Here is a 12,253-nt window from a genome sequence, read left to right as displayed (position 1 = left end):
TTTTGAATAAGACCCCAAAAGCACAGGCAACAAAAGAAAAAATAAACAAATGGGATTATATCAGACAAAAACCTTCATTACAGCAAAGGAAACAATCAAGAAAATGAAAAGACAACTTCCACAATGGGAGAAAATATTTGCAAACTATATATCTGACAATGTCCATAATATACAAGGAACCCAACTTTATAGTAAAATAATATTAATAATAATAATAATAATCCTATAAAAAATGGGCAAAGGAATTGAATAGACACTTTTCAAAGAAAGACATACAAATGGCCAATAGGTATACGAAAACATGCTCAACATCACTAATCATCAGGGAAATGCAAATCAAAAGCTCATTGAGGTATCTTCTCACCCCAGTTAGACTGGCTGCTATTAACAAGACAGAAAATAACAAATGCTGATGAGGATGCAGAGAAAGGGGAAAACTTCTACACTGTTGGTGGGACTGTAAATTAGTGCAGCCATTCTGAAAGATTGTGTGGAGCTTTCTCAAACAACTATAGATGGAACTACCATATGATCCAGCAATCCCACTGCTGGGTATATACCCAAAGGAAAGGAAATCATTGTTGAAGGGATACCTGCACTCCCATGTTTATCACAGTTCTGTTTACAATAGCCAAGTTATGGAACCAACCTAAATGTCCATTGACCGACAACTGGATAAGGAAAATGTGGTATGCATGCACAATGGAATACTACTCACCATAAAAAAGAATGAAATTCTGCCATTCACAGCAACGTGGATGAACTTGGAGAAAATTATGTTAAGTGAAATAAGTCATGCACAAAAATAGAAATACTGCATTTCCTCACCCATAAGTAGGAGCTAAGAAAGAAAGAGGACGGTAGGAAAGAAGTAAAGAAACAACAAAAACCAAAGAAAGAAGCAACAAACACAGTAATATGTTAAACTTTCAGAAGGAAAGAACAGAACTGTGGTTATTAGAGGGGAAAGTGGGAGGTGAAGGAGGTTAGGGAGAAATTGGTTAATGGACACAAAGAATGAGTATATTTCACAATGACAAATATGCCAACCGTCCTGATTTTATTATCACATATTGTACACAGATACCGGTAGCCAACTTTGTACCCCACAAATATTTATAACTGATTATTTTTCAGTAATAATAATAATAGTAATAAAACAGGATTAGAGATCTCATGCCAAGAGAAATAATAGGCTTTTGAAGTGGAGAAAATGAGGAAGCGTGATATTCTCATATATGACCTGGATGCTGTATATCAGTGTAGTGCCAAAATAATCTGTAGCTTCAGATACGGATAGGATTGTTATGCAATGTCAAAGAAAATATATTTTTTGTCTTGAAATTCTACCACATGTGAAGGCACACACTCAGTATCTGGTACTTGAAATGATCTTGAGGACTATATTATTTTTTAGGAAATAGGAGGTAGATTGGAAAAAGATAGAGTAATACAAGAACCAGCTTAGTTGTGTTGTAGACTTCTGAGAACATTGTCAAAGTCCCCTGTTGAAAAACAATTGGCAACCCCCAAATAAATAATTTTAATATGTAATATCTACCACAGAGATTTTAAATACTAGTACCACAAAATTCTTAAAAATATACAGGATAGGGGCTGGCTGGTTAGCTCAGTTGGTTAGAACTCAGTGTTACACTGTCAAGGTCAATGGTTTGTATCCCTGTACTAGCCAGCTACCCCCCCCAATATATATATATGTATATATATATATCTGTATATATATATATATATATATACAGATATATATATATATATATATACAGATATATATATATATATATATACAGATATATATATATATATATATACAGATATATATATATATATATATACAGATATATATATATATATATATACAGATATATATATATATATATATACAGATATATATATATATATATATACAGATATATATATATATATATATACAGATATATATATATATATATATACAGATATATATATATATATATATACAGATATATATATATATATATATACAGATATATATATATATATATATACAGATATATATATATATATATATACAGATATATATATATATATATATACAGATATATATATATATATATATACAGATATATATATATATATATATACAGATATATATATATATATATATACAGATATATATATATATATATATACAGATATATATATATATATATATACAGATATATATATATATATATATACAGATATATATATATATATATATACAGATATATATATATATATATATATATATCTGTATATATATATATATATATATATATATATATATGTATATATATATGTATATGTATATATATATATATGTATATATATATGTATATGTATATGTATATGTATGTCTATTTAAATGTATATATAAATATATATATATGATAGGAATAATATAGCATAGTTTTAATTCTTGTATTAATGAATTCAGTACTATTCATAAATTGGAACTAATTTAATATTTGGTTCTTAGTCTCTTAAAAGGAATCTCAAATATTCTCTAGACACATTGCATACTAAAAGATGTGTGTAGGAAATACCATGAACAGTGTAACTACTGATGATCAGATTTTCTGAAATGATGAATAACTCTTGGTTAAGTTCTTAGTAAAATTATATATGGAGGTATCTCAAAAAGTTTGTGAAAAAATAGAATTGAAAAAGAATACATATATTTCCATGAACTTTTTGAAGTACCCTCATTGGTAGACTTTCAATTTAAATGGTAGTTGCATTCTTAGGAAATTTCAGTGTGTTATAAACATGCAAAACTACTTTGTGTTTTTACATAAAATGGAGTTAGGTTCCAGGCTCAAATAATTAGAAGCAAGTTTTTCACCTACTTAAAAACATATGCTAAATTATTCTAAATTTACCTGAAATTTGGGCCATTTTTCTTTTGCAGGATTGCATTGTGCATTGAGGATGTCTGCTGTTCCCGGCATCCCTTTCAGCCCTTTTAGTAAATTTCATTAGAACTCCATAATTATGGAGATCACTGATTGTTACCCACACTTTTACCCCCATTGAGAACCACTGACCTAATCAATTAGTGTCTTCCTTTATCTAGTGTTTTGTTGTTTCATTGATTCACATAAGATCTTATAGTATTTCATTGATTTCTGTTGAAAATTGCATATTTATGGTACTGTTAGATATTTTGTTGGTAGATAAATCAAAATCAATGGATTGACTTAGAATTGTTTTATTTTTTATCCACAGTAAATTCCAAGATAAATTTCTCAAAGGCATATGGAATTACAACTACAATTCCCTAAGATGTATGGCAGTATTACTGAGCAGGATTTTAATTGAGTAAATTGATTATAATTGACTCCCCTTTTCTGTTCCTTATATCTTTCCTCTTTACTTATCTCACAACTTCTTCATAGCTATTCATTTTAGGCTTAAGACTCTGGTGTGCAGAAGAATCTCTTGGAATATGGTAACTAAAACTCTGGGATGGGGACCAAAATTCTGCTTTACTAACAAGCACTCTGGGTAGTTGTAAAATAATAATCCCTGACACATTTTGAGAAATATTTCCATAGGAGGATCTTCTTCCTTAGCATTGTTTCTTCCCTTGTTTACCTTTAGTCCAGCAATATCTAAGATTATTAATGATTTTTCTCTATTTTGTTCTGTCAAGTTTTTGGGGGTGAAAGGGATTAGAAGATGATGCTAATGTCCTTTGCATTTTAGGAGGATCAAACTTATGCCTTCTTTTCCAGAACAGTTTTGTGCCTTCTTTTCTAGAATAGTTTCTGGCACATAGCAGGGACTGTACACACACACACACACACACACACACACACACATGATATGTATATACATATACACACATATATGATATATATATATATATATATATAAAAGAATGTATCTTAGGACTTTTGTTTTTCCTAAGTATCTTTATCCTTAAAAAAAATATTGGAAATGGGGAAAAATTACCTCTTTCATCTCTGTGCCTTAATATACATTTATTTGTTATGCAAGGAATATAAAGTAAGGATCATTTGCCATACAGTCTGCTTCATAATGCTCCGCCTAGTTTCTCGTAGGTTCTCATAGATTTGCATGGAGATTCTCAGCTTCATAAACACAATAGAATAAGCAGCTAGTGAATATAGACTTCAAACATCAACACTAAATATTGTTAAAATCCGTCTAGGTCATTTTTGCAACTGCAGATAGAACTAATGGTTTAATTGTGCTGATGAGTCAAGCAGACTTGATGTCTAAAAAATAAAGTAGTTGAGGATTTCCTTTGCTTGCTTTATTCTGCAACATTTATTCAGTGAGGGAATATAAGGCAGTACCAAAAGCAGTAAATCTCAGAATATCAGTTCAGAAAGCATAGTGCTAATCCAGTGTAAACTTGCCCAATATAAAGCCATATTTGGTTGTGTTCAGTTCCTACCTGCCTTGTAAGAGGGTCAACACGAGCACAGAAACTTTCTATGTCAGGTAAATGTTCGCATTCTTTTGGTGTATTACTTACTGAATTTAAAGCTCCTGGATTTTAGGAATGTACTTCCGAGTTTAAGTATTAGCTGTACCATCAGTCTTTTAAAGCCAACACCTCATCTGCAGAACTGTACTAGATTGAATTTCATTTAATTGTCAAGTGTAAAAGCTTTCTAAATACTAGTAGGCTATATTTCCCAGCCTCTATTACAGTTAGATTGGAAGTCATTTTATTGTGTTCTGACCAATAAGCAGAAGTAATTTTCACCACTTCCAGGCCTGGCCCCTAAAAAGCTCATTTGCAACACATCCTTTCTTTCCCCATTCAACAATTCAGTGGAAAGATGAGGACCTAAAAGATTGCAGAGGCTGGGAACAGCCCAAGTTCTGGAGGACTCATGGAGCAAGACTTTTCCCCAACTCCACCCCTCCACATTGGACTGTATCTTAAGCTACAATAAAATTTTAATGTAAAAAACTACTGAGATTTTTAGGTTGTTTGTGGCAGGAGTTAGCATACCCTTCTATGAATAATTACAATTTTCTTAGCACCTTGCTTGACATCCTTAATTACTGTTCTTTCATTTGAATAACCTTATGTGACCTGTTCATTAAACATGATTGCTGGGTTAGATTAGTAAACTGTCTGTGGAGTGTTTAGGGTTAATTTGTTTTTTGATCCCCATTCATTTCTTAAAACTTCTGCAAACCTCCAATCTTTTTGTGTAATAGCTTCAACGAGAGCTAGTCTCGTTGAAGACTGTTTTTTAGGAGAGCAGCATAATCCATGATTTCCAACTTGAGTATTACATTGACGTCAAGCATAACGAAGTTACCTGGTTCTAACTCTTCACGGTCAGAATAGGTACTAATACATATAGAATTGTTGGGATTGTTAGTAAAAACTACAGTAGGGAACAGAGAATCAAATTAAGGTGTAGGATATACTGATTACAAGTTGGAAACAATTACAGAAAGAAACAGACATATATGCCAGAGAAAGAGAATACACCTTAAGCATTTAATTTATTTTGGTCAGGCTTCTTTATTTATTATTAAAACTTATCTTGATATATCAGGAGATGGAATAGTCTCCTAGTACGTTCCAACTTAACCTTCTATGAAGAAATAAATTATAGTAAGTTTGTTAGAAAGTTAGTCATGAGCAGGTAGAGGGAAATGGAAAATTAAACTACTCCATTATTACACCCAGGTCCGTCCCCTTTGGGTAACTTAGTACATGTTATAACAGACTGAATTACAGGTAGGGGCATGCACATTAGGAAAAAGATTATATAACCCCAAATGTCAATCAAATGTGTCAATCAAGCTTACAAATGCATATGTGAAATTAATAGAATAAAACAGTTCTGAGTTTACATGTAAGCGCCATTCTCTGCTCAGGGAATTGGCCCACTTCTCCTTTGAAGTGTATCTTCCTTTGCTCATTAAAGCTTTGCTGTTGCTTTTGACTTGCGTCTCTGGTTCTTCATTGACTTGGGAAAGGACTGAGGCAGGCGGGACATTCGTCCCCTCTAACAAATTTCAATATTTTAATGTAGAAATATATCTGGTATATGTGTAGATGTTTTATCAAAATATAGACTCATTTCAAATGCATGTGTATTATAAGATGGATTACTGCTATACACTGCTATGTCAGTTTAATTCATTTCTGGGGACCCTAGTGCAGTGGCTATGTTGTATAGTTTAGCACTTTTATTTATAAAGAAAATGACAAGTGATTGAAAATATTTCAGTGTAGTCTATTTCTAAAATAATTTCCTTATTTTTTTTGTCTTGCCTTGACATCTGGCAGATGCAAATATAATATCCTCTATTTTTATTAGTGTTTTTCATCTTCAATGCTGCCATCATCATCAACATTATCACCATAGTTATATCGAGATGCTTGTCTCTTTTATTTAATTCTTATAACAATTCTGTGAAGTAGGAAATATTACTATCCCCATTTTACTGTGAAGGAAATTGAGGCTTACAAAAGTTAATTTGTCCACGGTCACAATCTAATTAGTGTTGGAGTAGGGCTTCTTCCACCTAGGTTTCTTTGACTAAAAAGTTAGTGCTCTTTTCCTATTAAATGCTCATTATTTCCTCTAAGAATTACTGACAAATGAAAATTGAGGCACTGTTCCCACACTGAGAAAAAATATTTTATTCCTCTTATTGATAATTTGTGTGAAAACTTGAGAACATTATTTGTGAGTTATATAATCTAGCTTTTGCTTTCCAAATGTTAATGTAAAAATACTTAGTATTTAACTAATTAAGTTAAGAACTAAAATCAATCTTTAATTAATTAATTAAAATTAATTAAAAATTCTTAATATTTTTTTTAGGGGAAGAATCGCACAATATAGATTTTGCTTTGTTTCCACAGAGACTTGTGTTCTAACTATGCTAAGTTTCAGACTAATCACTACTCAGATCATATTTGTCTTTTTTATGTGAATTATTCTCTAAATTATCAGTAATTTCAATTTTGATTTTATTTTTGATCCAATAATTACTTGTAGAATTTGTTTTTAATTTTAAAGACATTAAATTATTAGTGATCTTTTTTTATAATGATGTATCATTATACATTTTAATCAGAGAATGTAGAGTATATTTATTATTTGTACTTGGAGTTAAGATCGGTTTTGGTTGTCATATACAAGGTCATTTTTGTTAATGTTCAATTTGCATTAAAAAATATATGCATATTCTGTAGGGCACAACATTCTCATTCCGTGTATGCATACATACATGTATGTATGTATAAAACAGCAAGTCAATTAAATGGCATTATCAAAGGTGCAGCTAATATGGACCCTTGCCCATTCCAAAATAGATGAGAAATTATAGGTAAGGTTGATTTTTAAAAATATAGTTGAACTACATATTCATAAAGAATGAAATGAAATAATCCCTAATGACCAGAAACAAAGATGTATTAAAACCAGAGTAAGAGACTTCTGAACTGATGCTGGAATGGCTTGGTGGACACGATTTTGCTCCTGAGTGTGGTGCAAAGCTGGAACACTGAGACCCCTGTATAAACTCAAAACTCTTCAATGACTATTCCCTTAATGTAAGAAGGAGTAGAAATATAATCCTGAAGAATCAGAGTGACATGTTGTCTCTTCCCAGGCCGCTGCTTAAGGAGAAAAATCTCCTGGGAGAATTTAAAGGCCAAGCCAGAGTGTGGGTGTGGAGTTCAAATTTACACTACCAATATGGTGAGGGAGGCTCAAGCTGACAAATTAATTTATGGACTTGTCCTAGTTGAGTGAAGCCTTTAGGTCAGTGGTCCTCAAACTTTTTGTTTCTGAGGCCCCTTTTTACTCTTGAATAGTATTGAGGATCCAGATCTGAAAGAGCTTTTGTGTATGTGAGTTATATTTACTGTATTAGAAATTTTAAAGGAAACATTTATTAAATATGAAAATTATGAATTAATTATATGTTTAAATAATAATATATTAATGAAAAATATCTATTTTCCAAAACAAAAAAACAGTGAGAAGGGTGGCATTGTTTTACACTTTTGCAAATCTCTTTAACATCTAGCTTAGTAGACAATAGCTGGATTCTTCTATCTGCTTTGGCATTTGATCTGTTTATATGCTGTTTTAGTTGAAGTATGTAAAGAAAATGTGTCCTCACACAGACTTTTGGGGGAAAAAATTTTTTTACAAATCCTTTCAGATAGTTGTGGCTATACTTATTTCATATTTCACTAAAACTTGACAAGGTTTCTTAAATGTCGATTGAGTTGCAGCGTATATTCTGCAACGACATCAGTGAACTTTTCATATTCTGTTACCTTTAATCTGTTAGTCTATCTTGCATGCATAAAAGATCATTCAAAGGGCAAGGTAGTTTTTTTTTATATTTCTATATTCTTTTCTTTCTAGTGTCATTCACTTCACATAATGTTTTGAGATTTATCCAAGTTGCTGCATCCATGTAGCTGTGATTTAATTCTTTTCAAAGTTGTAGAGTATTTCATTGTACGATTATAAAATGTCATTCATTCATTCTCCTATTTCCCTATTTGGTAGTTCTAGTTTTGTTTTTTACCATTATCACTAATGTTTTATTAGTATTCTTGTATATATCTTCTGGTTCACAAGTGCGTACATTTTTGTTGAGTATGTATTGGATATCCAAATTTTCAACTTCAGCAAATTAACTCTTTTGTAAAGTGGTTATATAAAATTATACCCCTCTCAGGGCTCTATGGATTTTCTTAATGCTCCACATTCTTGCCAATACTTGGTGTTCTAAGACATTTTAATTTTAACAATTACCCTAGATTTCTTCTCTCCTTCTGAAAGAATAATGGTTATTCTGTTGATTTGTTGCCTAGATGATCTGTCAAATGCTGAGAGGTATGACCAGATCCCCCAATATTATCACAGAGCAGATGCTGCTTCTGTCACTCTGGGATGGGCTTGGTGGAGAGAGACATCCTCTTCTTTTCTTTATCTCTGCTGTTGACCCTCCTTGTGTCAATGCACTCCAGTGGCTGGCGGATCATCTGCATGGTGGTTGTGGTGTCTAGCTGCTTTTGTGGCAGCCATGGTTACTGTGGTGGCTGTGGTGGGCCACCTACATGGAGGTGATATTTTTGGCATGCTCCTTGGCTCTGGCATTGTGCCTGGTTGGCCCCTGAGCAACTGGCGTGTTGTGCCTGGTTGTGGGAAGGGGGTCTGGTCCCCTTGTCCATGCCTTGAGTCCCTGGGCAGGCCCTGAGGCACTGGCACAGTGTGCCTGGTTGTGAGAGGGGATCCCATTCCCCGGCTCCAAGCCTTGGGTCCCCAGGGAGCCCCTGAGGTGCTGGTACAGTGTGTCTGATTATGGGAGGGGGGTCAAGACCCTGGCTCCATCCCTTGGGTCCCTGGGTGGGCCCAGAGGTGCTGGCACGGTGTGTCTGGTTGTGGGAGGGTAGCCCAGTCCCTGGCTGCAAACCTCAGGTACCCGGGCAGGCCCTCAGGCAATGGCGTGGTGTGCCTGGTTGTGGGAGGAGGGTCTGGTTCCAAGATCCATGCCTCAGATCTCCAGGTGGGCCCTCCCCCATGCCAGGCTCCTAGGCGCTGGAGTGGTGTGTCTGAGCTGTAACTAATTTTTCTGTCTTTTGCTTACTACTGCTAAAGTTGGGGGACTTCCTGTTGGAACCAGTACATGAGCTCTGTGGTTTAGCTAAGTTGCTGCTTTACTGCTGCCTCCCTAGGAAAGACTTTTTGTGCAGCACATTTTATAATGGTTGACTTTATAGGTGTTTCGGGCTCTCCAGAGACGGTGCACCTGAGTTGTGTATTAATTCTGATCTGGGCCTGAGTCTTTTCATCAAACTGCATCCTATGAAATTCTGTATTCTTGACTAGTCTCCTCTGAATGGTCCTACACTGATTTGGGTGCAGATCAGCTGTCTTTTCTGTATCCCAGTGCGCCCCTGGTGGGCCCATCTCTCCCACTGCCCATGCTGCAAACACTTCCCCTGGAATGGGCCATGCACCAGTCCCTTGGGACAATTCACTGGCCTCTGAGTGGCCCCATTTTTTCAGCTGTTCTGGCTCCTCACTCCTATGTGGGTCTACGGGAACCCTGTTTGTGGTCTTGCTGGCCTGGGGTCCACAAAGGCCCTCTTCTCCCCTGCCTCCTCCAAGCAACTCCATCTGTAGGGCACAACTGTGGCTCTGCTGGCTTCTGCTCCATGTGCTTAGCAGCTCCAACCTTAAAGCAGCCGTGGCACAAAATGATCAGAGCAGTTTTTTCTTTCTCTCATCGTGGCTTCTCCCACCTTCATGAACTCCGTAGGTCTCTCTTCCTCTTCCCCTGAGCTCCAGCGGCCTCAGCTTGGCTGTAGTTGCTTTTTTATGTAGTTGTAAATTGGTTGATTTTTGGGAAAGAGCGATGCTGAGGACCGTTTATTCTGCCATCTTGACCGGAAGCTCTAAATTTGGTTTTTAACAAGGTTGTTGATTCCTTATTTCTGTTAAGATTGTGAGCCTAAGTAATAATGAAAGCTAGCAAAGTTATTTCCTAAACATGAACATATAATTTTATCCTTCTGAGAAAATTTGTGGATTGAAGAAAATAAAAATTTCACCATTCTTTGTAAAACTTATATTATATTGAAGGTAAACATATTACAATAATTTTCAGTCCTATATAAGATCATATAATTCGAATAAATTAAATATTATTAACAAAAAAGAAAACTTTATAACTTACATATTAAAGAATGGGTTTGTATTATAGAGTTCTTAAGGTTAATATATGATGAAATAAAAAGCACTTGAAATTCCTCGTCATTTATGAAAGTTAGTAGTTTTAGATTGCTATGGGACTTTGAAACCATCTATTTGGGCAAGTTAGAAATGCAAGGGATATTATGCATAACAATGCCGGGAATATTATATTGAATATTTTACTATTCTAAAAGTAGTATTAAGGTACTCATTTGTGATAGGTCAAATTTATTTTTTACAACAGAGAAAGGAATTATAATGTTTTATATAAATTAGTCCTTCAATATATGTATGTACATTGTATGAAGCGATGGGATTTAAGGAGGCAAGTCTGAAGGAAGGTACAAAAGTATAGGAATTTGTATAGTATACATTTCGAAGTGTTTAACTGAGCGATAATAAGTACGATCATTTTCTTTCTTTCTTTCTTTTTTTTTTTCTGTGACCGGTAAGGGGATCGTAACCCTTGGCTTGGTGTTGGCCACACTGTGCTATAGGATCCGAACCCGTGTGGCCTCGGCGCTCTCAGCGCCGCACTCTCCCAAGTGAGCCACAGGGCCGGCCCAGTACGATCATTTTCTAACATTAGAAAACTACCGTATATCACAGAAAACCTAACACCCAAAATGCCTTTTTTTCACAGAGTTGCTGGTAAAGGGACTATCATATTTGTACCTTAATTTTGTAGTTAAAGAAAGATTTATTCTTAAACTTATTTTTTGGCATGAATACAAAAACTAGCAAGCACATGGATGAAAATGTATGAGAATGTAATCTAATTCTTTAGCCTATTATTCTCCAGTGTTTGACTTTTTTTTTTTTTTTGGTGACTGGCCAGTAAGGGGATCGAAACCTTTGACCCTGGTGGTGGTAACACCAATCTCTAACCAACTGAACGAATAGGACAGTCCTGTTTGACTCTTTATTAATTAAAATATTTATGTATTACTATATTCCTCTGTTCTAATGAACTCTACTAAAACTAAAGACATTTTGGAAGATCTTGTTCACCTCCTTTAACTTTTACATATAATTTAAAAATTAAGCCACTTAATTCAGTTACCTGGTGTATATATTTTACCAAAATTTATTTGGAGGATGTTCCAAGAAATAGCATTATGCAAAACCAAGCTATATCTTTGTTAGTCATTAATTGTCATTTTAATTTTATTTTGCAAACAGGGATTGAAAAATATGAACTTCAAAAATTTTGAAAATGCTGATGATTTTCTCTCACTGCTATACTTAACTATTTTTGATGTATTTAACTTAGTGTTCATGAGTTTGCTTACATGTTCTTTCTTTTTTTTTTTTTTTTGTCTTTTTGTCTTTTTCCGTGTCCGGCAACGGATCGCAACCCTCAGTGTTGCCCCCGTACCGGACCGGGGACCGGCAATGGAATTGCAACCCTCGGCGTTGCTCCCGCGCCTCGCTCAGCCAGTGAGCGGGAACCGGTCTGTATGTGGGATGCGAACCCTCAG

General features: G+C 34.4%; 1 protein-coding gene across 1 annotated transcript in view; it reads left to right on the top strand.

The window, feature by feature from the left end:
* Positions 1-12,253, top strand: part of ATRNL1 (attractin-like 1) — a 293,585-nt gene that overhangs the window by 222,728 nt on the left and 58,604 nt on the right. The gene's annotated exons all lie outside the window — the stretch shown is intronic.

Source organism: Galeopterus variegatus, unplaced genomic scaffold (assembly GCF_000696425.1).
Source record: "Galeopterus variegatus unplaced genomic scaffold, G_variegatus-3.0.2 Scaffold1679, whole genome shotgun sequence".
In the NCBI taxonomy this organism is placed as follows: Eukaryota; Metazoa; Chordata; class Mammalia; order Dermoptera; family Cynocephalidae; genus Galeopterus; species Galeopterus variegatus.
This window is presented reverse-complemented; position numbering and strand designations above follow the sequence as displayed.